The sequence below is a fragment of the Scardinius erythrophthalmus genome, assembly GCF_964197995.2.
Source record: "Scardinius erythrophthalmus genome assembly, chromosome: 3".
NCBI classification, from domain to species: domain Eukaryota; kingdom Metazoa; phylum Chordata; class Actinopteri; order Cypriniformes; family Leuciscidae; genus Scardinius; species Scardinius erythrophthalmus.
The window spans coordinates 25,098,093-25,123,287 of NC_138223.1; the positions used below are offsets into that span (position 1 = coordinate 25,098,093).

The following is a 25,195-nucleotide window of genomic DNA, read 5'->3' on the forward strand; positions in this document are numbered from 1 at the left end:
CTTGTTTGTTCACAATTAAACTCCACTACCATGAAATCCATTTTATATTTCCCTAAATTCTGTGTTTTCCATTTTATATTTTAGGGATTGTGTGTTTGATGATTTAATACAAATGTATATAAACTTTAACAATTTAATTTAGCTTTTACACAATGGAATCAAATGAAAATATAACAATTTACAACAAAACGTATTTTTATTTTTTGTCAAATAAGATGCTGCACAACAGAACTGTACACATTTAAAACGAATAAAAAAATAGCTTGGTTGTGTGACATTTCTAAGAAATAATAATATTATTATTAATTTGAGAAGTACATTTTAGTAATAGTATAGGCTACAGTAGTGATATATATTCTGTCAATTTCTTAGAGTTAAAACTGACTTATTTTGACGGTTTGTCGTGATGATCTTTCAGTTTCAGTGTATTTGACGGTAGTTTTTCTCAAACGAAACAGTGAAAAGCTTGTGAAGTGACTCTCAAAGTAGCTCTGGAGATGACGTTCACGTGCTCATGTCCTCATATATTGAGACGGCAGACACTGAGCGGCACATGCGTGTGAGTTTGTGTATCAGACGAAACCGCACCGTTCTTTCACACAGAGACACACAGAAATCACTTATTAGCAGCATTCACTGACTGGCTGTTGTCAAATTTATTTCTGCTGTGTGACAGGCTGTTAGATGAATCCATATCGAGTAAAAATGTCCCGTGTTTATCATTGTTATTGATGTAAATTTGACCACAATCTCCATAAGATATCCTTTATCACCCAGCCTTACTCCAAAATAAGATCCCCGGAGACCAGAAATCATCCAAACCAATCAACGCAATTGCGTATTACGTGTCGTCACGAATGCGCATCACAGAACAGAGCAAGGCGAGCATTTGTGCTTAAAAAAACTTAAACTTTTTTATTTATTTTTGAAATGACACATCGTTTCGCTAGATAAGACCCTTATTCATCGTCTGGTATAGTTTAAAGCCCTTTGAAGCTGCACTGAAACTGTCATTTGGACCGTGAACCGTTTGGGTCCCATTGGAGTCCATTATATGGGGGGAAAATCCTGGAATGGTTTCATCAAAAACCTTAATTTCTTTTCGACTGAAGAAAGAAAGACATGGACATCTTGGATGACATGGGGGTGAGTAAATTATCAGCAAAATTTTTTTTTAAAGTGAACTAATCCTTTAATGAGTACGTGGCTGGAGCGCAGATGTTGGCTTGCCAGACCTGGGCCAGAGAGGCCACGCAGAGCAACCAGGAGAAGGGAGAAAGTTGCGATGGACTTCTTCTGCATTGAATGAAGAAGTTGTGCCAAACTCCTGATGTTGTCCTTGATTCTGTTGTGGTTGAGGGAGACCCCTCTCTCCTGAATGACCACATGGCTGGTTGTGAGTCAAGGCCTGCTGCCCTGGGGTCTGGGGCCTGGTGCGGCCCCGCAGGACAGCAACCCGAACGTACAAGAGAAGGCCAAGAGAGGGAAGGGCTTGTGTAGAGGCCATTTAAAGCCTGAGAAAGGTCCCACCTTTCAGGGTTGGCTCAACCAATAAGAAAGGGGGAATTTCCAAGTGGGAAATTCCTCTGTTGGGAGGATTTATGACTCTGTCTCAAGTGTGGGCCTTGCCATTTGTGTCCATTTATACTCATAGATATCACAAAGTGTGAGTCATTAAATGGGGATTAATTAGATAGGAGACATGATATATAGGTGGGGTTACATTAACTAGTTCTCTCATAAAATACATAGTATCAAAGACATAACAGTATCAAAAGACACTACACAAGACAGTAAATCATTCACACAGTGTCCTGGGGTGCATGTTCATTTATAGATCAGTTCGTCCATAAATGAATGCAGGAAAGTCTGTTTTAAGGGCTGTGGGTCTTTTCTATGGCCTCTGCTTTTTCCACGTGACCACATTTTTAACAGCAATAAAACCAACTTATCTGATCGTAGTCATGGTAACCAATACCCTTCTTGCCCTTGTTGGGGGGATGGGACCATATATCCCAGAGTAAGTTTTAAAGATTATTTGTTAAATATACCAAATAATTGTGTCTGATTTGCCTCAGTCGTTACATGGGATCATTTGATGATACAGAACGGGAGATTTATGACTTAAAGGATTGTTTGAAAGTTATTGAATGTTATCCATATGAGAGAAGTTGAAGATGGGGTTAAACACCAGCTGGCAAGACCTGGCGACTGGTCCAACATACACACACACACACACACACACACACACACACACACACACACACACACACACACACACACACACACACACACACACACACACACACACACACACACACACACACACACACACACACACACACACACACATTCACATGGGACTTTCATCAGCTGTTAGGAACACAGTTACTATTGTTTGAGGCCAAGTGTTCGCTCAGGCATAAGTCCCGGAGCAAACATTCTCAGCTGATGTCCATTTATTGACAATCGTAATGCTACAAATGCAACATCAGCTAAGTGACGTGCTGGATTGGGTGTGATAGCTTCTTCATGACTTTAGGACTTTTTATCCACAAACGACGACTTCATATACAGTACATCATGACCAAGACCGCCAGCAGCCTGGCATGCGACCAGCTTCTTATAGCACACACACACCCACAGATGCTGACAGTATACTGTACATCAATTCAGTTAGTAAGAAGGGATTATGAACTGGACCAATGGGGATGTTTTCCGGGGGTCTCGGACCGCCTGGGGTAACTATAACTAGTGCTGAAGTGATTGACAGCTTCAGTGATTATAAAGGGAGTGCTCTTTGCTCGCTTCCTGTTTATAACTAATTCACGATTTCAATAAAAGCTTATAGTTACACACTGAAATGTTTCTAATAGGTTTGTTTTTAATGAAATAAAAAAAGATTTTAAGATGTATTAATTAGATTAATTCATAAGAAAAAAAAAAAAAGTAGATCAAGAATCATTTTGGAATCGGATCATTACTCTCTGAATCGGAATCAGATCGTGAGGTGCTTAAAGATTCCCACCCCTAACTTTGGTATTCAATATTTGCATCGTTTTAATTGTACTTGTGTTTATACATGATGTTTATCTTGGCTGGTTACTGAAAGCAAACTAGTTTTTAGACACACATTCAGATACGCCCCAAAGAGGAGAACATCTAGCATTTTGAGTGTCATTGAGCAGAGTTCTCTCTCTGCAGTGGACACGCACCATTACTGAGAAGCACAGAATGGGTAATTAACAGAATAGAAAAAGATTGATGGTGTCTCAAGATGCGTTTTTAAAAGTTGGAGTACTTTTAATTTGACAAGCCATCTTAATGCTTAATCCAGTGCACTGCACTCTACATTTCCAACAGATGAACCCTCTAAAGAACATAATGCCAACATGAAACATGTGAGCAGGGGTATATGATACACTACAAGGTGTAACCAGCTGCATTTTTTCTGTAGTCTGAATTAACACTAGGCAATAAGGACAATACAGCTTCATTAAAAGCCTGGACATTAAGTGAGATTCACTTCAATCAAAAGGGATGAGCCAAGCCACACATTCACACAGACTTGTTCAAAGTAGGTGTGTGTGCCAATCAGTTGAAGCAGGGTCATAGGAATAAACAACAAGACTCACTATCAATCACCAGTGAATGTAACAGGGTGACATAACAGCACTTGCAGGCCAAATGACATCACCAGCTATAAGAAGATCACTAGGGCTACATCACCTCAACTAACGGGGTCAGATGAGTGTCAGTTACTGTTCTGACATCACTTGTTTGGGTCACATCATCACATACCAAACTGTTAAGTGTGGTAACAAGTACAATAGCTTTGAGAACTTTAAGAATCAGTTTCTATAATGTTCTTTTGAAAAGTATATTCATCAAATAACCGTTTTTTGTTGTTGTTTTTTTATCACATGTTCCACAAAAATATTAAGCTGTTTTCAACACTGACAGTAATTTGCCAATTTCTTGCACAAAATCAGCATTTTAGATTGATTTCTGAAGGATCATGTGACACTGAAGACTGGAGTAATGGCTTCTGAAAATTCAGCTTTGCCATCACAGGAATAAATTATATTTTAAATGGCATTAAAATAGAAAACAAGAAAAGTTTTAATAATATTTCACAGTATTAGTTTTTACTATATTTTTGGTCAAATAAATGCAGCTTTGGTGAGTGTGGCGAGCAGGACGAGGCTGAGGGCCGTGAGAGAGCGGCACGAGGCCGGTGGCGTGATTACTGATGAGCGACACCTGTGCGACGCACCGGTCTCGTATCTCTCACGGAGAAGCGGAAGCATAAAGGGGGAGCGACGACAGTGGAGATCGAGAGAGGACAAGCCTGAACTTGTGTTGTGTTTTGTTTTATTGTGACAGCAGTCGTCCGTGAGGGGCTGCTGTCTTTTACTTTCGTTTTGCATTTGTTTTATTTGTATCATTAAAATGTGTTTGAATGTTCGCCGGTTCCAGCCTCCTACTTCCCATAACATTTAACCTCGTTACAGTGAGCATTAGAAAGTTTTGCAAAAATCTTACAGACCCGAAAGCTTTGAATGACACATTTTTTAGGTTACTTCATAAAATGTTTAGGTTAAAATTTTTAGGTTTCTCCCTTAAGCCATAATGCACCCTCCTTTTCATACACAATACAAAGCTGCATAGGACTGACATGATCATTACATTTTGACGGACTAAACTGTTTGTTTTTGTCAGAATAAGTCAAAGTAAGTAATTAATTGACAATGAATTTGCAATCATTCAGTAAATTGTAGGATTTCTTTAAGGCTGTGTAAAAAACAGCACAGGGTTAGAATGACATGACTTATAATAATATTAAAACAATAAATGTTTAAAATCCACTTTCCATTCACAACTTTTTGTTTATAATAATAATAATTATAATAATATAATTTTTGTTGTTGTTGTAATTAATATTTAAAAATTTGTCATACATTTCTGTCTAAAATGGCTCCCTTCACTGATCACTTAATTGACAAGGTTTACTTATAAATGTTTAATATGAGTATGACTGTTAACTGTCTGAGATATTGAAAGATGAAGTCATTTACCTTACTTTGTCCACACTTTTGCTGAGACTGATGCAAACATTAACTGTGCTAACTAAACATGCCAGCGCTGCCAGAGATCATATTTACACAAAACCCTGCTCTTCCAGTTCGGCAGACATGCTGAGACTCCTGTCAAATTCCACCACTTTAAATACGCACCAGCGACACACCTCTTTACAGCGAATGTAAGAGGTGACACACTCACAGAATGTAACAATGTGACTATCCAGACACCACCTCTGACAAGAGATGACAAGATAAGAGACAAGAGATTGGCAAGAGACACCAATGTGCCATGAGAGTTGTTCCACCAGCCACGTCGCTTTGGTGTCACCGATCAACGTTAATCATACAGGACCAGACAAGTGCCAGGACGGCTCTCCACCCATGTGTTTCTGAGAAGCCAGGAAAACTTGATCTGTTGCAATGAGTCACAGGGTAAGCCTAACCAAGTTGCACAACCATTGTCAAAGCACATCAGGGCCATGACAAGAGAAAAGGCAAGACTGTATAACATTTTCTGAAACTCTAATGAACCAAAACATCCATGTACATGACACGTCACTTATGACCTGAGATCATCAATGCTAATCCAAATGCAACAAGACAAACGCTATGGACACACACAGACCCTGTACATTTGAGGGCTTTGGTTTTAGTGGTCTGGACCTCAGGCCCTAAATGATCCAAGCAATTTTCAAGCGTTTAAAAGACGTCTAATAGCCGTCCAAACACAGCCCTGACGTCTAGGCTAAAACCAGGCAAAATTTGGGCTGTCGGGGAATTTAAAGGGCCCCTATTATGGATTTTTGAAAATGACCTTTCATGTAGTGTGTAAGTGTAGCTCTAAGTGAATGAAAACATCCTGCAAAGTTTTAAATCTGAAAGTGCACCGCATATAAAGTTATTGTCTTTCAAAAGAAAGAGTCGACTCTGAGTCACTGAAATGAATTGTTTTTCAAACGAGTCATAAGCCGTTTCGTTGTGGCGTCAAGACGAAACATTAGCATTTGCGTGTGCAGACACCAGGGAAAACTAAAAAAAAAAAAAACTAATTTATGGTCAGATAAGAGTAAAACATAATTTGAAACTGTAAAGGGTTTACTTTTATTTGTGTACACTTACAATAAAAACAAAACATTGTGTTTTTATAAAATCAGGAAAACAATTATATAGGCATGGCTACTACTTGTTGCACAGTTTTTTTTTTCTTTCATTTTGATAATCTGTTAATTATTTAAACGATATATATATTTCACATATTTCTTCCTTTTATATATATATCATTTTAATCTGTTTATCTCCATTCATAGAAACGCTGCAGGTGTGATATGTGACAATGTGTGAATCCTCATGCTCTGTTTAAGCTGCTATTAGCACATGTAAAACTAAACCCCTGGAAAAATGATAGGTAACAGACACTTATTCATTCTAATTTAATTTAATTCTAATTTAACAATCTTGTCGGTTAAAGTTTAATGACCGGTTAACAAGTTTTGGGTGTCAGGAACCCCCCCGAAATTAACATCACTAATCAGCAGGCTAATGTTTTAACAGCCTTGAACGCTTGCATCGCAAATAAATCTGGAATAACCATTTCGAAATAAGCACAAGAATGAGTCTAGAACCTGCTGAACTCCTGCAGGTAGATGTAGGATATGTTTGAGGACCTGGGACCCTGAAGTGGCAGTGGCTCCCGCACGTTTAAACAAACGTCTAAGCTGAATTAACCCGATTTCCCACTTCGTCTCTTAATCACTTAAGCACATAAGCGTCCTGAAAGTGTGCAAAGTGTCAGAGCCATAAAAAGAGAACAAGTGCATTTCCCACTGGGACAAAAGATATAGAAGATTAGAAATATTAGATAGAATGATAGAATGACTGAAAGATATAAGTCCCAATCTTGGACTACAACTGTATACCAAGTGAATTAAGATTTTATATTGTAAGGTCTCTAGCCAAGAACTGTGCATAATCTCCCTCAGTGCTTTGTTGTGTAGAAAAATAATTTTACCACCTCAGCTGAAATGATACCTCACCTTAATCAGATCTGCAGTATCTAGCCATCTAGACTAGCAGAATCACATCTGAAGGTCTCAGATCACGATCGGCTCTGTGTGGAACCCCCTGAAGTGAACAGGGTCAATTCAGTCCTATTGCTGATCTAAGTCAGAGCTACTGACATTGGGATAAAAGCTAATGCACTACTGACCCCTTAATGCATTGAGTGATCCATGTGAACCTTCACCTCGGCTCATTAGATGGATCTATACTAGTCAAGCCTGAACTTCTATGTCACTGTGTGAACCAACCACTTGAAGGTCTTGGGAAGATTTGCTTTAGACATCAGAAATATTGTGTTAGTCCCTTCTAATGTTACCTAATTAATACTGTGCATGCTCGGTTTGAAAAACCTACTGAGCTGCCCAGAGAAACAACATTTGAAATGTAACCCTATCTATTTTCTAAATGCATGTTCGGGGTTTAAAATTTACACCCGCCAAATGTGGGTGAAAATGAACCAAGGCAGGTAACGCATCTGTTTTTGTTTTATTTTCATCACTAGCCAAATTGGTGGGTTATGATTCATAAACTATGTCCTCCTAAAAGGAGGCTCCAACATTTGCAAAACAAGGCACACCTAGTGTGTGCATTCATGTCTTTAAAATTTGGATACATTATTTTATTTAGCTCTACTCTGCTTCTGTCGACGACGCCCTCTTAAAACTCCAGAGGCTATTCAAAATCCTGCCATGCCACTCATATAGTTTTCCATTAAATTACATTTCTAACGATTTCGGACAAATGTTGGAATGTATTGTCTTCACACAAGGCTGTTCCAAAGGGTGAACAACTGAATATCACTGACTTCAAAGATACCTTGTTTTTGCAAATTTATAAAGGCTGATTTATACTTCTGCATCGGACCTACGGCGTAAGCTGCATGCCGGTTTTCATTTATAGAGCTGGTAAGTCCCGCCCCTTCCGCTAACCCCACGTGGACCTCTAGGTTGAAAAATCGTCAATGCAAGTGAATGGGAGAAAATAATTATTTTCTGGTCCCGTTTGAATTTTGCCATGAATGTGAACATATGTTGTCTGTGAATTTTTTATATAATTTTTTGTGTTAAGAATGCTACAATTTAGCGGGTAGAAGTTTGATACGGTTAGACTTTGTGTGAGAGCACTTTGTGGACTACAACTCTTTTTACATCAGACGGGAATCTGAAGAAAGAACAGCCCATTTGGTTTGAATGGTGACATTTAGGTACAAAACACACAGGCATCTCGATCTGTCTCCATAGATTATCGCAGCATTAGCACCGTGATTTGACAAGCGGAGGGAAAATGTGTTATGGGGTGACGTCACATAGGCGACATGTAGTCTTTCTGGTTATGTCTTTTCCACAACTGCTAGCCAAAGAATCATACCTAGAGGTCCAGTGGGGTTAGCAGAAGGGGCGGCGCGACTTACCAGCTCTATACTTCTGTGTCGTTGTCCACGTCGACATGCAATTACACATGCAGACCGCTAGTGGGCAGTGTCCACAGATGGTGTAACCCACAGTATCAAGGCAAAAGCTGAAGAAGAAGCAGCTTGCTGTGCATGTTGTCGGGGAAGCAGCAGCAGAGATGGCAGCAAATAGACAGCGCCGTTTGTTGCAGCTTGAGTTGTTAAATACCGAATAACAGAATTGACGCGTTGTTACATTTTTGGAGAGGTACACATCCGGCTACGCCATAGGCTTCACGTGCTACACAGAGCCAACGATGTAGCTATGGCGTAGGTTTGACGCAAGAAGTATCAGCCTTCAGGCATCATTGCATGTATCCTTTGCAGAAAAAGGAGATCCCAGAGTGCACTGCAGTGAGCTTGGTGAAAAAATACATTCAAGATGTCGAACAAAGCGAGAGAAATGTCTTTATTAAATAACCTTAGATTTCATTCTGTACTGAAAAGTAGTTCAGTCAGTGTAATTAAAAATGTATTATTTGACCCAATATTTGTATGTGCTCTGTATTTTTATGCTAATTATAATATAGAACCAAATTTAGCTAGATTTTCCTGTTTGGAGCTTCTGCTAATGTAGAGAATTCCAGAAAACAAACTTATGAAGTTCCATGATGGTTAGGATGCCTTCCTAGAAGTCAGTAGGCAGAGATGCTGCACACTAGGTTTTTCTAAAGCTAGTCTTATGACTTAATTATTCAAAAAAGAAAGTAAAAAAGCTCCCTGGATCCACTTAAGATTTCACCGGTGTCTGCTTGTGTCAAGCAGAATGGTGTTTTGGCATTGTTGTCTGCCTTTAAACTATCATTTACTGTCGACATGGTTTTAATTCTGAAACCCCTGTTGTTGTTTCTTTATTGAATATGAAAGAGCCAGAAACAGAACCACTCCTCCTCACTTCACATTCCAGAGGTACACCTGGACATCGCTTGCCACATTAACATTCAACATGCACTATTTTAACACAGCAGTATCCTGCTGCCCCCAGTGGCTAATCCATTAGCATTCTGCATAGCTCAGTCAATTATTTATGAGTTGTGCTGTGTGTATTAGCATTCTGATGTCCTCTACAGCAGGAATTAGTGTTTAAGAGTAAACAGCATTAATTAGCATTCTTGACAAAGTGAGTACACGCAATGCATTAGCTATTTCTAAAACACAACACAGCAGGATTTTTGGCTAGCTGAGACAAATAGCAGGTGCTGCAATTCAGTTTAGTGAGAAATTCTTAGATTATATTATATTGTAGACCTGCATGATTCTGGATGAACTGATGATGATTTTTTGTTCGTTTTAAATAGAGATCACAATTCTCCCAAGATTCTGAACAGACAACTAACAAAACAAGTAGGCTAATTTACTAGAGGTTCTGACAAAATGTCAATTTCTGCAGTCTATTTTCATAAATTTGAATGAATTATTTTTTTTCAATTGATTCAATGATAAATACCTCACTCATTTCATTACTGGATGAATCAGCTTTTCTGAATGAATCTCTTAGTCTTGAATGAATGATTCAATGACAAACATTTTTAACAGTCACTTGTCGCCACCTAGTAGCGTAACAATGTAGTCTATACCATCATTATTTGAAGAGCCAAGTTACTTTCGAAAGGTGATTTGATCACTTCCGTAAACAGTGTTTATATCCAAAGTTTTTTTTTTATTCCAGTACATCCACTATAATTTTTTGGAATATTAATAACATGGAAATTACGATGCTGTGTGGTTGAAAAGACTGTTTGCAAAGCTTTTTCATACCTTGATAGCCTAACTTTCAGCAGTAGCGCAAACGCAGATTTGAATGTTCCGATGTGATTTTGTCAAAGGTTTATTACATGGCCAAATCGTTGTCATTTAGGAATGAGATTTTGCGGGTGTTCTATTGTAGACTATACAATTTCTAAACTCACTCTTAAAATAAAGGTTCGAAAAAAGGGTCTTGTTGCAGTGATCCCATAGAAGAACCATTTGTGGTTCCCCAAAAAAAACCTTTCAGTAAAAAATCCTTAAAAGATCCATTTGTGTTTTCTTAGTTTGAATAACATTTTATAATCTAAAAACATTTTTCCAGAGTAAAAAAAAAACAGTGCATGGAAAAGGTTCCATGGATGTTAAAGGTTCTCCATAGAACCATCAATGCCAATAAATAACCTTTATTTTTAAGAATGTTTTCTTTCTTTCTTTCTTCTGTGGAACATACAGTGAAAGAAGATATTTTGAGAAATATGTTTTCTTGTTGTTGTTGTTGTCGTCCATTCAGTGGATGTCAATGGTAATCACACTGTTTGGTTGCCAACATTCTTCAAAATATATTATTTTGTGTTCCACAAAACAAAGAGGTTTGGAACAACATGAGGTGGAGTAAATGACAGAATTTTTTGATGAACTGTTCTTTTAATCTAAAAGCTGGTTCACACTGTTGACACAAACGTCAACATTTTGAATGGGGATTGATATTGGATTTACAATGTTGTGAAACACAACTGCCATTATCACACTGCCCCCACAAACACTAGCAGGTTTAACATAGCCTACTAATCCAACAACTGAATTTGACGTTCGTTACTTCAGTGTGTGAAACATATGTAGAGTCAGTGGGGACATGTCCCTAGTATCAACTTTTAGAAAGTGCATCCATTTGTGGCAGCAGTGTGTGGGGCAGCGTTCCATGCCCAACAACAATACCACCCTATGTCACTTATGACCAGGTCAGCCACTGATTAGTTGGAAGGATAATAGCCTACTTATTGTAGCAAACTGTAGATGTTTTTAACACACAATGGGAAGATTCAGAGTACAATAATGACATATCAGGAAGGAATAGAACAGGAAATGAGAACCGTTGGGGGAATAATACCATTTTGCCAATATTAAAAGACTTACTGCCAATCAAATGTCATTTTCTTTACACCAACAATCTGAATATAATCAAGGTCCTGTGGCTCATTGATTTAATCACAAGTTTGCTTTAAAACCTTTAATCTATATAAATTATAATCTATAAATTCAGATATTCCCGTTGCACAAACAGTAAAGCATAACAATGCAAAGTTCATGGGTTTGAATTCCAAAGAATGTACAGTTTGAACCAGTGTTGTCAAAAATACTCATTTTCCGCAGTATCGATAGACTGATACCAGCTATGCTTTCTTGCACTCTCTTCTGTCAGACAGCGAGTTAACACCTCCTCTGCCTGATTCGTCTCATTCACTCCGGTTGTAATAGTGTTGGTGTGATAGGGCATGAATTTCGCCACAGGATAGCAGGTATTGGTCATTATTTTACTCATTCCAGCAGGTTCCACTCTCAGATCCAAAGTGCACTCACATAAATCCTCCTCTCAAACAGCGCGAAAGAACCAAATTGAGTTCTTTTTCGTGGCTTATTGCACCTAAATGGTCAAATACATACACAGTTCTGTCAAAATGCCCATCTTGGCCAGTGTACACATAAACACAGTCAGTTAGGTCTAAAGTGAACGTAAACAGTTGGGAAAGAAAACACATGTGTAACAGTATATTGGATCCATGTATAAGCTCTTAAAGTGACAGCAGCCTAATAAATCTGCTGTCATTAATGTTAATAAAAAAAACGAAAGAAAAAGAGAAATCAGTTGCTTCATCCCAATTCGCCTACTTACACTATGTCCTGAAAGTATGTACTGTTTTTGAGAATAAAAAGTACATACTTTTGAGTGTGAAGCAGAAGAGAATGCAAGCTTTGGGACATAGCCTAACTACTCCGTCATAATTGCGTCTTTAACGGATGCTTTGTCGCTTAGTAACGTGCAACCCCGTCACTGTTTAAACTGCCCTGTCAAACATCTTGTCGCAGTTAAAATCCTCCCCATTCAATTAAATTTAATATTCATTTAAAATCTGCCAGTGGTGGATCTTTCATTTGGACAACTCTCCTCATGTTTGCAATAATGATGCATTTAAAAGTTAATGACCAAATGCGTCGTTATAAGTTCACTATGCTGTTTTTGATGAAATATATTTTTGTCAGGTTAGATAGGCTAGTTTATTAATCACTCAAAACTCCTTTATCTTAACCGCTCTGCTTAACCGTCGGTCTCGCACATCCGTCATGTTTGCAGTTTTTTAACACTTTGTAGTTCTAATCAAACCCTCGTCCACAGCGCAATGGGTTGTGGGCAATATTAGCCATTAGAGAGTGCATCGATCTGCACTTCGGATTCTAACCGGAAAAAGTACACCATCCGGGTATCTTTGGAATACTTATTTCGGCATACTACGATTTGTGACACACTAATTCTTATTCCGAATACTATTTAGGATGGATAGTATGCGAATTGGGACGCAGCAACTCAGTGCTCTTGACTGAATAACTTTTGTAACTTTAATTGTAAGGTAAGGTTCATTCTGTATTTCATTTTTACAATGAAGACTATCCAGTGTTATTTTACATTTCATTACTTTGTTCGATTTCTGTATTATTTATGCACTGTAATAGACCTACCTGAAAAACTTAAAGCACTGTTTATTTAATTTGTATCCTTATTCTATTGTATTTATGTGTTATTGTTTGTAATTTGTTTATTTGTTCTTATTTTATTAATTTTTTTTTTATTCAATTCAATTCAAAGTTTGAAATCAAGCTTCCTTGTGCTGTGTGTAAGCTATACTGCACAACACAATCACCCCTTTGTAAAAACACAAATACAATGAGTGAGCAAACATTTAGGTGAGATAATTGTAATGGTAATTGATCAATGTTTATATCTGAATATAAGCCTAAATTAAAGTCTGTTCATCATATAAAGCGATCATGTCTCTTCAGAAGACTTAAATTAAACCAAACGATTCATATGGATTACTGTTACAATGCGTCATCCACTTTTAGAAGCTTGAAAATACTGATTGCCTAGAATTTCAATGGATGGACAAAAAATAAAACAAATAAAATACAAATATCTATATGGCAATTTTTCCCCGTGGTATCGAAAATGGAATTGAATATATACATTTTTTGAAAAGTATTTTTTAAGGTATCGTATTGAAATTCCAGTTTTGTGACAATACTAGTATGGAACTGGATAACTTGTATACCTTTATTGCAAAAGTAGCTTTGGATAAAAGTGTCTGCAAAGTGCATACATGTAAATGTCTAATTGGTGTGAACTAACCTTGTGCATTTCATATAGGTAGTATATGTGCAAGTCTGTATTCACAGTCCTAACTTGTGTAAACAATGTAAATAATGCATGAAGGGTTCTGTGTAACATTCTGCAGTTATAGGATAAATCGGACAGATATCAATAAGAGCAGGTAACAGAGAGGAATACTAAAACATATGCCCCTCCTCCTAAGGATGCACTGCCAATTATATCCCACTTGGAACACATTCAAGATGTATGCGATGCAAATGAGGTTTGAGGACTCACGTCCATATTTCAACATGTGAGAGGCATACTTTCTGCATAATTATACTCAGCATGCCTTATTTGCATATGTATGAGTCTCCCATTCCGCATCCTCATTAAAAAACAAGACAGTGAAGACGGAAACTCTAAAACACACTAGACGCTGTGTGAAAAAAGTGTGAAAAAAATAGAACAACTACTGTTACCCATCTCTACCGGTCAAAAGTTTGGAATCATCAGGATTTTTTTATGTTTTCCAAAGAAGTCTCTTAAGCTCACAAATGCTGAAAGTATTTGACCAGAATACAGGAAAACTGTAAGTCTGGAATATTGTTACAATTTAAAACAACTGTTTTCTATTTAAAAAAAAAAAAATATATATATATATATATATTGTATTTATTCCCGTGATGTCAAAGCTGAATTTTCAGCATCATTACTCCAGACTTCACAGTCACATGAACATTCTAAAATCATTCTAATATGCTTATTTGGTGCTCAATTAACATTCTTATTATTATCAATGTTGAGAACTTCTTAATATTTTGATGAAAAACATGATACATTATTTGATTAATAAAAAGTTCAAAAGAACAGCATTTATTTGAAATTGATTTTTTTTGTAACATTATGAATGTCTTTACTCTCACTTATGATCAAACCTTACTTACCCCAAACCTTTGAATAGTAGTGCATCATGGTTCCCACAAAAACAATTAAGCAGAAAAACTGTTTTCAACATTGATGAAGAACATTGATCAGCTAAGAAATGTTTCTTGAGCATCAAATCGGCATACGAGAAGGATTTCCGAAGGATCATGCGCCACTACACATTGGAGTAATGATGCTGAAAAATCAGTTTTGCCATCATAGGAATAAATTACATTTTATATTAAAATCCAAAACAGTTTAAATTGTAATAATATGTCACAGTATTATTACTGCATTTTTGATCAAATAAACGCAGCCTTGTTTTTGAGAGACTTCTTTCAAAAACATTAAAAAACTATGAACGGAAGTGTACGTAATACCTTTATCCGACTTGGTGCTGCTGGTCCAGTGATCATGAAGACAGAGTGACAGGACGAAAACTTTTTAGATAATGTTGTCATATAAGAGAAGAGTTTACCCAACAACTCTCCTTGTCTTTTCTAAGTCAGTTAGTACTGCCTTTGAACCACAGGAGAGGTGGCACTGAGTTCTAGATCTTCATCGCTACAGGAATCACAGATTCGGTCCAGAGCATCCACTCATTCATTGCTACCGAACCACCAAGATTCCTCCTTAAATGTGAAAAAGACGGAGTTCCACAGTTTGTGATGTCAACGCTCTGTGTTCCCCATTCTTGCCTTGTCAAAGCCCACGTACTCAAGCAATTCATGCATGGTGGAATCAGGACACAACGTGGCCAGAGTCTTGAGCCATGTAGCGCTCTACCAGCAGACACGTCATCCTTTAATCTGAGGACTCTGGGATTATTAGACACAGGCAAGGCCTCTATTAAGTGTGGTTACAGCCCCTGCCCCCCAAACATATGCACACATTACCTATGCTCAGCTCACTACAATCCTCCTGAGAGGGTAAAAAGAGACAATCCAGCACGTACACCATCCGTAGACGATGTCAAATGCACACACACATTATATGCTTTTTATGGAGAAAAACAATCTGTGATGATTTCCCCATTTGTATGTCAGTATGCACCGCAATGGAGACTAATTAAAAACCCGCTCATGTGTTTTAATAATATCAGTATCGGATATAGATCTAACCTGGCCATCAGATCACTGACTATCACGTGATTCACAAGAGGCTGAAGAAGCATTATCTCCATCACAACCTGATCCTCATCCTCTGACCCAGTGTGTGTGTGTGTGTGTGTGTGTGTGTGTGTGTGTTTGTGTGTCCATATCCAGTAGCTCAGCATCTAAAGAGCTGACCTAGCGTGTGCGCGAACATGTAATCATTTTATTTTGATAATATGTTTGACATTTCTGATTTATTATTTAGTGTTTTAATGTCATAAGAACAGCACAAGCGGTCAATGATGGTGTCTTTTGTGGCAATTTTGAGTACATGACTGAAAGCTAAGACCTAAAGTTCAGTAAGAGTCAGATGTTAATTCGCTAAGTGTTCAGTGAGTTTGTTTAGTAAAGAATTTGCTTACATTTTTCAAATGATATCTTGAGCTCATAAGAGTAATTTCAATATTGCAGACGTAATTGCGGAATCCAGTCAGAATTTTTAGCGCAATTTTCCACCGGACAAAATTGCGCTTGTTAACTCATGATTTCTGTTCTGTCTGTGCGCACCAATCTTGCACTTCTATCTACTCATCAACCAGACCACCTAGAGACTTCGGGTTTTCGGCATTATGTTAAGGAAGGTCTAATCTCGGGAACGCACAAAAAAAATCCAGGAAAAGATTTACTATCTCTTAGTGTTGTGATCCCATGACGTGAGAAAATTGCGCTAAAACACTCACCGAGTTTTTATTACTTGTTTTTATTTATTGAATAACATGGAATGTCATGGAATTTAGCAAAATTTGATGAATAGATCAAAAAGACTGTTATTGAAATCTGAAGACTGCATGTTCTGTGTCTCTGCATGAAAGAGTGATGCACTTTTACACATATTCTCAAGCATGCGCGTTTGACGCTCGTGGAATTTTTATTATATAAGGACTTCATCTTCAGAGCTGCTCTGAGATTTCATCAGCATTTCATTTGATAAAAACTATCGTCAAATACATTATTATACAAAGTATATTACTATTGTACAGTAGAATGTTTATAATGTAATAATTACAACAATAACAAATTTTAAACATTTTAAAGGGATTTCACACAAAATTACATCCATGTGTTCATTTATGCACAGTAAACCTCTTTTGTGCAGCACTGTTTTCCAAAAATTAAAGGAATTGTTCAATTTAATTTGATTAGATGTAAAAAAAAAATTATTAAATTGTTAGTTTTATACCTTCCTTTTTTTTACCATCACTTTTGATAATGCAAAGATAATGATAATTGTATTAAATCAAATACAATTAAATCATTAAAACAGAATCCAGAAAAAAAAGACAATACAGAATTTCTGAAAATAATAAAACACATTTCACTGTTTTTGTTAAAATGTTAATAAATTATTACATTTTTAAAGTTTTTTTTTTAAATTCAGTTGATTTGACATCCTTTCTGATTATTAAAATGTAATTAAACCACAAACAACAAAATCCAGTAAAATGATAGCAGATTTTTTGTGAAAAAATTGAATAGATATAACAGAATTTGGAAAAAAATTAAATGGACTTCATGGGGCCCGATAAGAGTGTGAACAATGACTCCTGTACCGCAGCAATTCAATTACATTAAATTAAACGTAATAGTTATGAAGCTTAATAGACTTTATGCATATGCCCTGTGGCTACAATCTGACAGTAACAGGATATATTTATTATTAGCCTACATTCTTATTTAAATTCATAAAAAGATTTGACATACAGTATAGTTAGATTATTTCTTTTGCATAAAGCTTAATAATCAACTCTTCTATGCGTGCCTTACACATGCTACCAAACCTGTTGATCAGCCGACACCAATAAGCAAACAGGGAGTGTTCCTCTCTTCACTTTCACAGCACGTCCTTATTTCTGCTTCCCAACCTTTCTCACAGTACTTAATAGATCACAGTAAAATTTCCTCTCCTGTCAGCCGGTCTCAGTGGGCTATTGTGTTGCTTTAGACTCCACTCACTCACACACTCCATCCATGACAAAAGCCCAACCGACCCGCCTATACCTCTACACTCTCCAGCTATAGGGTTACCATAGCAACTCCTGCACCATCCCCAAGTCATCAGCATTGCCTCAGCATAGGTATGGGGCAAAGGCTTTAAATGTGATTAAGTCAATGTGTGTTTAAAGAGAAAGAGACGCGGATACAGAAACAGAGACTCTGAACACCAATGGACTATCAGAATATCTAAAAACAGACACAAGTGCTGTCAATAGTTTCGCGCATTGAAAGGATGAATGGAGATGGGTTATTCGTTTAATCTCGAAATCTCTAAATACCCCCGTACTCCTACTGGTGTAACAAAGCTCAGATAGTGTCTTCCGAGTCCAGGCATGTCACAAGTACTGGTAATGCAAGAACACCGCTCAACCTTTGACTGCCATTTAACTTTATTGCTATGACATATTTGTTAATTAAACAGGATATTCAACAGGATATTTAAGAAAAAATGTTTAACCCTTACAACACTTTGCTGAAAAACCTGTTGTGCACGATCTATAACATGCATTCTGACATCTGAAAGTATATAGGCCTACTGTTAGTGTATATAAGTGAATTGTGAAAAGTATCTAAAAACATCGCCCCTTTGTAATGAGTTTTGCTTTCGTTTTCACTATGTTCCTGTTTGCCTGTGTTCCCTTTGCTAGTTTGTCTCCATGGTTTTTGATTGAGTTATGCGCGCTGTTCTGGTCACGTTAATTATATCTGCGTATTTAAACCCGCTGTTCATGAACTTTCTTTGTCCGATACCGATTTGATTTTCCAATGATTTTCTGAGTTTTCTGTTATGGATTTATTAAAGACTGTTTTTGTTTCTCAACTCCTTCTTTGTGTACTTTATTACACCCACATGCAAGTGACACCCTTAAGTTCTTTTTGCTGTGAAATCTTTGCTAAATTTTATAAAGTAAACGTAAGAATACATGTTATATTGCAAATAGTAATAGTTCAAAATAGATATTACTGGAATGAAGCAACTTCGGATTACTTGACTATCCATACATCACGTTTAAGAAAAATGATGTTAAAATGTATCAAATATGATTCTTCAGGCTGTTGAGGAACGCTTATTTGTGCATGAATAAACTTTACTGAGTCATCATTGTATTGCACTGCGTTATATTTTTTGCCCCCCACAATAAAAACGAAAGAGCTTTTATCTTGAAGGATTTAAATATCATCTTTCCAAGACATGTTATTGTTATGTATATGAATTTTATGCAAGTAGTCTGCTTCACTAATATAAAGGTCTCATTGGGATTTTAAAAATCAATTTCAGGAGTGTTCAAATAAATATCGCAATAGTCTGAAAATTGTGTTGTAGCAGAGGAAGTTATTACATGTTATTGACAAGAAATAAAATGATTACACTTTATTTTATGTGTCCTTGTTACAGTGTAATTATCATTTTTTCTAAACAACGTTTGAGTTTCAATTTTTATCACTCAACGTCTGTGATTTCACGTACCGATTCGGACAGGACCAACATCTCCGTGTTTATTACAGAGATGGGAGTGTGTGTTTTCTAGATGTGGCCGTTAAAGAAGGTCATGTGCTGTGCTTGCGTGCATGCATTACGTTACGTATGACATATATGTCTTAAGTTATTATTTAATTTAGTTTAATTTATTATAAAACCCCTATTCAAGTAAACTTCAAAACTTTACAGAAGTGGCTAAACCCACATAAGTGAGCAACGAAACAAGCATCGTATTCTAACCTCACATTGATATTAAGTGTATTCACAGTTTCATGCGATTTGTTCTATTTGTTCATTTTATAAAAAAAAAATTGTCGGATATTTTTCGTCATTCATATTTAAATGAAATAAAAACATGCTGAAGATTGGTATGCAAACGGTAGCTCAGGTAGGTCAAAAAACACACGAGGAGAAGCGTTAGGATAATATCAACATCATCACAGACATTCGCATTCGGATGGGATTAGATTTCTCAGTTCGAAGAAAAACCAAGTAATTTGCTCTGGAATTTTTACAGAGGTTGTGTGAGAAAAACACAGACATGGCAGTTTCGGACTGGATTAAAATCGCGAAGTACGTCTTCTCTAACGTGCCCCTGGAAAACCTGTCCCGTCTGAATAAGGCTAAGGACACTGTAAAATAACGTAACCCAAAACATGAATCGGGCACAATAAGACAAGGAACATGAATTAAGACAACAGAAAGTGTTTCATGTCGACAATGTCGAATTAAATCCACATTCCAAAGACAAATGTGACAAAAATGTGTAACTTAAAAAAAAAGTATCATCCAGTGATGACTATAATACATAAACTAAAATAATTACTAATACTGACCATCCCATATATTAGTTACTTCAAGTTACCAATATAAAATAACACTGTCATATATTATAACTTACGCTCTCATCTGCTGTTCTAATCATGATACCTACATTCAACATGTGTTCTGTGACAGGATTCCTGTGCATCAGATGACACAGGGTGACAGAACTGAAGTCGTGTTCATAGTGCGGCATCCGATCTGCTCAGCTCTGGTTACTCTCACTCACTCACACACACACACACACACACGGGTGGCTTGGCCCACTTCCACTGACTGTAGTAGCGCTTTCTCCATACCGTATCTCTCTATGAACTTTCAATGAAGTAATGCCGAAAATAAACTTCAGCACAAACACACACAACTCCCTCTCTACTCAGAAACACCTATTTTAAAGCACGAGGGCTTTAATTCTTTATGAAATAATGACAGTATTTATATTCTCAGATTTGGTCCGAGTTTTTTTCAACTTGGTCCAAAAAAACAAATGTATCCAAAATTGTTTGGAAATTGAGACCTATAATAAATTCTTCTCATAACGATCATAAACAGCTTCACAAAACTACAAAGACTATACCTAAAGTACATATTTCGTTGTTATCAACCTTTAATAATCATTGCACTTGTATGGAATTTAAATTATATTTTAGAACTGCACATTTTAATGTTCTGTTCCCTTCATTTTTATTTTATTTATCAAATAGTTTTATTTATTAAATTAAATGAAAAATTGACTGATTCTGAAAAGCTGTTGTTAAAATGTTTTACCATGAGTTTACTATTTATAAACACATGATGAATCTACAATTTAGACTTGGGTCATTTTGAATCTGGTCTAGTATGTTTTAAGACACCACAATTCAATTATTGCAGCAAATGCCACATTTTCAAATGTATTGTGCATAGTTAGACAAATCACAATTTGGTAACCCTTTACAACAAGATTTTATTTGGTGACTTTAGTTAACATGAACTAACTATAAACAATACTTCTACAGCATTTATTAATCTTAGATAATGTTAATTTCTAATAATACATTACTAAAATCAAAAGTTGTATTTGTAAACATTAATGCACTGTGAACTAACAATAAACAATTGTATTTTTATTAAATAAAAGGAACAAATATTTTAGATGCTGTAAAAAATATATTGCTCATGGTTCTTCATGTTAACAAATGAATCAATTAATGCTAACAAATGAATCAACTATTATAATGTTAACAAATGAATCAACTAATGTTAACAAATTAGACCTTATTTTGAAGTGCTAGTAACAATATAAACAACAAATATACAAGTTATAAACCAACAGTTGATAGAACCTCAAATACAAACACTGGTTTTGTAATGCTGAGTTCAGGATGTATAAATAATTCCTAATCACAAAGATTTATTATATGAAATTTACTGTTGGAAAACCATGATAATAACATTGATCACTTTTGCTATCTGATACCTTATGCGTTTTCCTTTTTGCTCAGTTGGAATATTGAAATCATTAATTAACATTATTTTCTTCATGAACTTACATTGTAAAATATATTAGTTTGAACGTTTAAGAAACTGAAAATGTTTGCAATCAATCAAATTTAAAACAGAATATTGATATAGTTTATTTTTATTATTATATAGTTTAACATTTCATGTATGTTTTGTAATAGAATAATAGATATTAATAATTTAAAGAGTATAATTTGAAAAACTGACTTGCCCCTCAGTGATTAAACGAATATAGTCAAATATTAATTTTTGGAGTTGATTTAAACTTGAGTTTTGATTTATTTGAGGTTTTATATTTTACTCTCAAAACATACTGTTTTTGGAAATAAATAAATAAAATCACAAAATCCCTTGCCACAAACCACAAAGATGCCAATATGCATGTTGTGTCTATTAAAAGGTATAATAATAAGTTTGTATAATATGTACGTATAACATAGCGAATTTACTTAAAAGCAGCCACATCACTGCAACTAAAAGTGGGTCACACCATGTACAACAATGCGACCTATACAAATGACTCAAGTACACATAATGGTAATGTCAAGTACAGTGGACTCTAATTATGTTCCACATCCCACCTCTCTTTGTGTGAAGACAACAGGGAATTTCTATTAATACTAGTATCTAGTAATACTTACTTGATGTTGTTCTTGGTGGCCCAGTATTAGCAAAATATAAAAAAAAACTATTCTTATGAAAATGTCTAATAAAATCTAATAATTCCCTCTCATACCTATGGAATGCTTTAATCTAGAACGAAAGCTTGGCAAGTTACTGTACACATAAGTACTTCCAAAAACATTTTGATCAGCCTGTTCTGTTTATTTGCTCCACAAAATCATGTTGATCATGGTTAATTTTGTATGGGTTTTTGAGATTTATAAATTTTCCATTTGGTGGCCACATTTTTTTTTTTTTTTTTTATAGTATAGAAAAGGCATCTGCAAACACATTATGCTAAAAACTACTGCAGGGTGGCAGCATAGGAGGAATGTAAAGCTGGTCACGTGGTTGTGTTCTATGTACTTAAGTGATCTTTGCTATTCAAGCATGTCTGCATGCGTTTGAACAAATGATTTGCATTAATGGTAAGCTCAATCTCTTTAACGCCATATTAAAAAAATAAATAAATCACAGTGATAATCTTTTTGAAAGATTGACTATTGTAGTGAATAAAGTATTGTAGAGAAACAAGCAGGCCGGCACCAAGCAGCCCAAGACTATAGGCTATATTTGATTTTTCTACACCTTTAACAACAGTAGATAAACAGGGCAGTGCCTTAATAAACAAACATATATAATGCACATGATACAGATTATAATATGAATCATTAATAATAATAATAATAACAAACTTAAAAACCTATCATTGTGAAGCAACATTTAAAGCCAGCAGATATTCTCATCTATCTGCTGTGAATCAAACAAGACGAAAGTTACAAAAACAAATACGTAAATACAAATTAAACAGAGAAATTAAGTAACTAAATGTCTGCTATACGACCTCCAATACGTAATCCTCACAACATCAAGTTCAGACCTGGTTCCCTCACAGCCAATGGTGTAACGTTAGGCCTATGTGTGTTTGTGTGTATGGGTGCTGACACAATGGACAAAAGGCACTCGACCTAAACAGGAAGTTTGACTTTGTGGCACTTTAACAACCTTTGTCAAGCCCCGAGTTATTTTAACACATAGCTTTTGCCTGTAGATGTATTATAGCCTACTAATTCGTAAATACTGATTATTATTTTTCCCTAAAATTAAAAAGAAAAGTGTATTTTCACATTGTTTGATAAACTGAAAAACAGCTACCGAAAACAACATTTCCAGTTAACTTACGTTACATAATAAAAACTTTGGATATAAACAAGTGCGACTAGGCCCACACGACCATTCAAACAACTCTAAAAGCACAGTGGGACCGACAAGACAACCCAGTCAACAGAGGAAAAAAAACTTACCTTAGGTTTTGGGAAGTCTTGAACGCCTTTCTGTGCTATTCCCTGAGAAAACAAGGGTACAGACAACTTAAAAATCGTGAAAAGGCTTACATGCTATATTTCCCAACGTCGAAATGGTTTATAATAGCTACCATACTAGCTCAAATAATAATTAAAAAATATATAAGTCTTCTGTTCACCAAATTTAGAAAACGTTACCAAAAATGACCATCTCCAATACTGAATATTTTTGGGAAAGCAGGCGCAAAATAAACAAGGGTGCCAACCTAAACAAAAACTGTTCCTTCGCAGTTAAAACTGGCTCATCTAGGACGTCTTTACATTAAACTAGACCTTACACGTTGGTTATATAAGGACTTTAGTGACTTACTATCGACAGCCTGTTGAATAGGCGAAATTAAACTGAATTCTCATTTATAAGCGAGATTGACCGAAAGGATCCATGCAATCACACACCCCTCACCCTGAACTATATTATCATCTCTTTTCTTCAACCCCATTGACCCTAATCACAATCCACCTCGTAGAAACATACTCAGATGTTGCACCAACTTGGCAAATGCATAAACATACCGTTTCGTCCCGTGAGGTCTTTCAAATAAATTCGCCAAGATATTACAGAAAATTATTTCTGCGGGAAATCCGTGAAATGCACCACCCGGCGGAAATATCCAAATTGCATCCCTTCATAAAAAAAGAAATAAACCCATTTCTCATCAATGCGGGTAAGTGAAAAGCGTGGAGAGAACTTGTTCTCTTAAATATTCACGTGGTTAATAAGATTTTCGCGTCGTTTCGCGGTAGTGAGAGGAGTGGCTGTCTTCCCGATGGTACATGGACTCTGTCCAATCAGAACTATTGTACTTCTTGACCATGGTTTACTTCATAGCCCCTCCCCTCTTTTACTATAGATGAAACTGAAACTCTTTGCTAATGCAATGGAATAAACCAGAATGCTTTTGTTTGATTAAAGCTCTTTTAATAGCCCTGCCTGTGTACTATGGCTACATATTGACAGAATTGGTCAATATTTAATAATCATTTCTTACAGTTACAAGACTGTAGCTATTCAGATTTGTATTTGAAATTGTTTGGGTCATTTTTGTCATTATGCTACAGATTACTGCAATAATGCAAATAATAATTCATATTGTGGTGATTTAATAATAACATAAATAGGCCTAGTTGTTTCGTTTTAAGTCACCAGTTTTGTGATTGCTGATATAATGGTGTAAGCTATTCATAAATGATAGGCTAATAACTTACAGTCTACGCTTGCATTCAATACTATACGAGTAATACTAACAAAACAACAACAAAACAATTATGCAGCAAATTATTCAAAAATAGAACTACAAAATTGGAGCAATGGGAGCATTAATCATTTACCTGTAAATATACAAGTATTAATTAATTAACCACTGTAATTAATCACTGTGCTTGTAAACTACAAAACTGGAATTTTACAGTCGTATTCTAATCCTGTTCACTAAACAGTATACATAGCCTATAATGTAATTGTAATAATAACAGCTACTTTACAAATCACTGTAAATGTATAGAAACTAGAAGACAGTAATATACTGAAAATTCACATGAACATTTTTTTTTTGTTCAAAAAACTGCTAAACACATTTGTGGTCAG

At 35.9% G+C, this 25,195-nt stretch overlaps 1 protein-coding gene across 6 annotated transcripts in view; it reads right to left on the reverse strand.

Moving 5' to 3' along the window:
• Nucleotides 1-24,401, reverse strand: part of igf2bp2b (insulin-like growth factor 2 mRNA binding protein 2b) — a 41,827-nt gene extending 17,426 nt beyond the window's left edge. For 2 of the 6 annotated variants that reach the window (XM_081362152.1, XM_081362147.1), the window contains exons 1-2: nt 24,124-24,365; nt 23,551-23,592 (exon numbers count right to left, since the gene is read on the reverse strand). The gene's annotated coding sequence lies outside the window, so the exon portion shown is untranslated. Of the gene's footprint in view, nt 1-23,550; nt 23,593-23,920; nt 24,036-24,123 lie in introns of those variants that run through there. The other 4 variants (XM_081362150.1, XM_081362148.1, XM_081362149.1 and 1 more) reach the window with 3 other exon arrangements.
• Between the last annotated feature and the right edge of the window lie 794 nt (nt 24,402-25,195).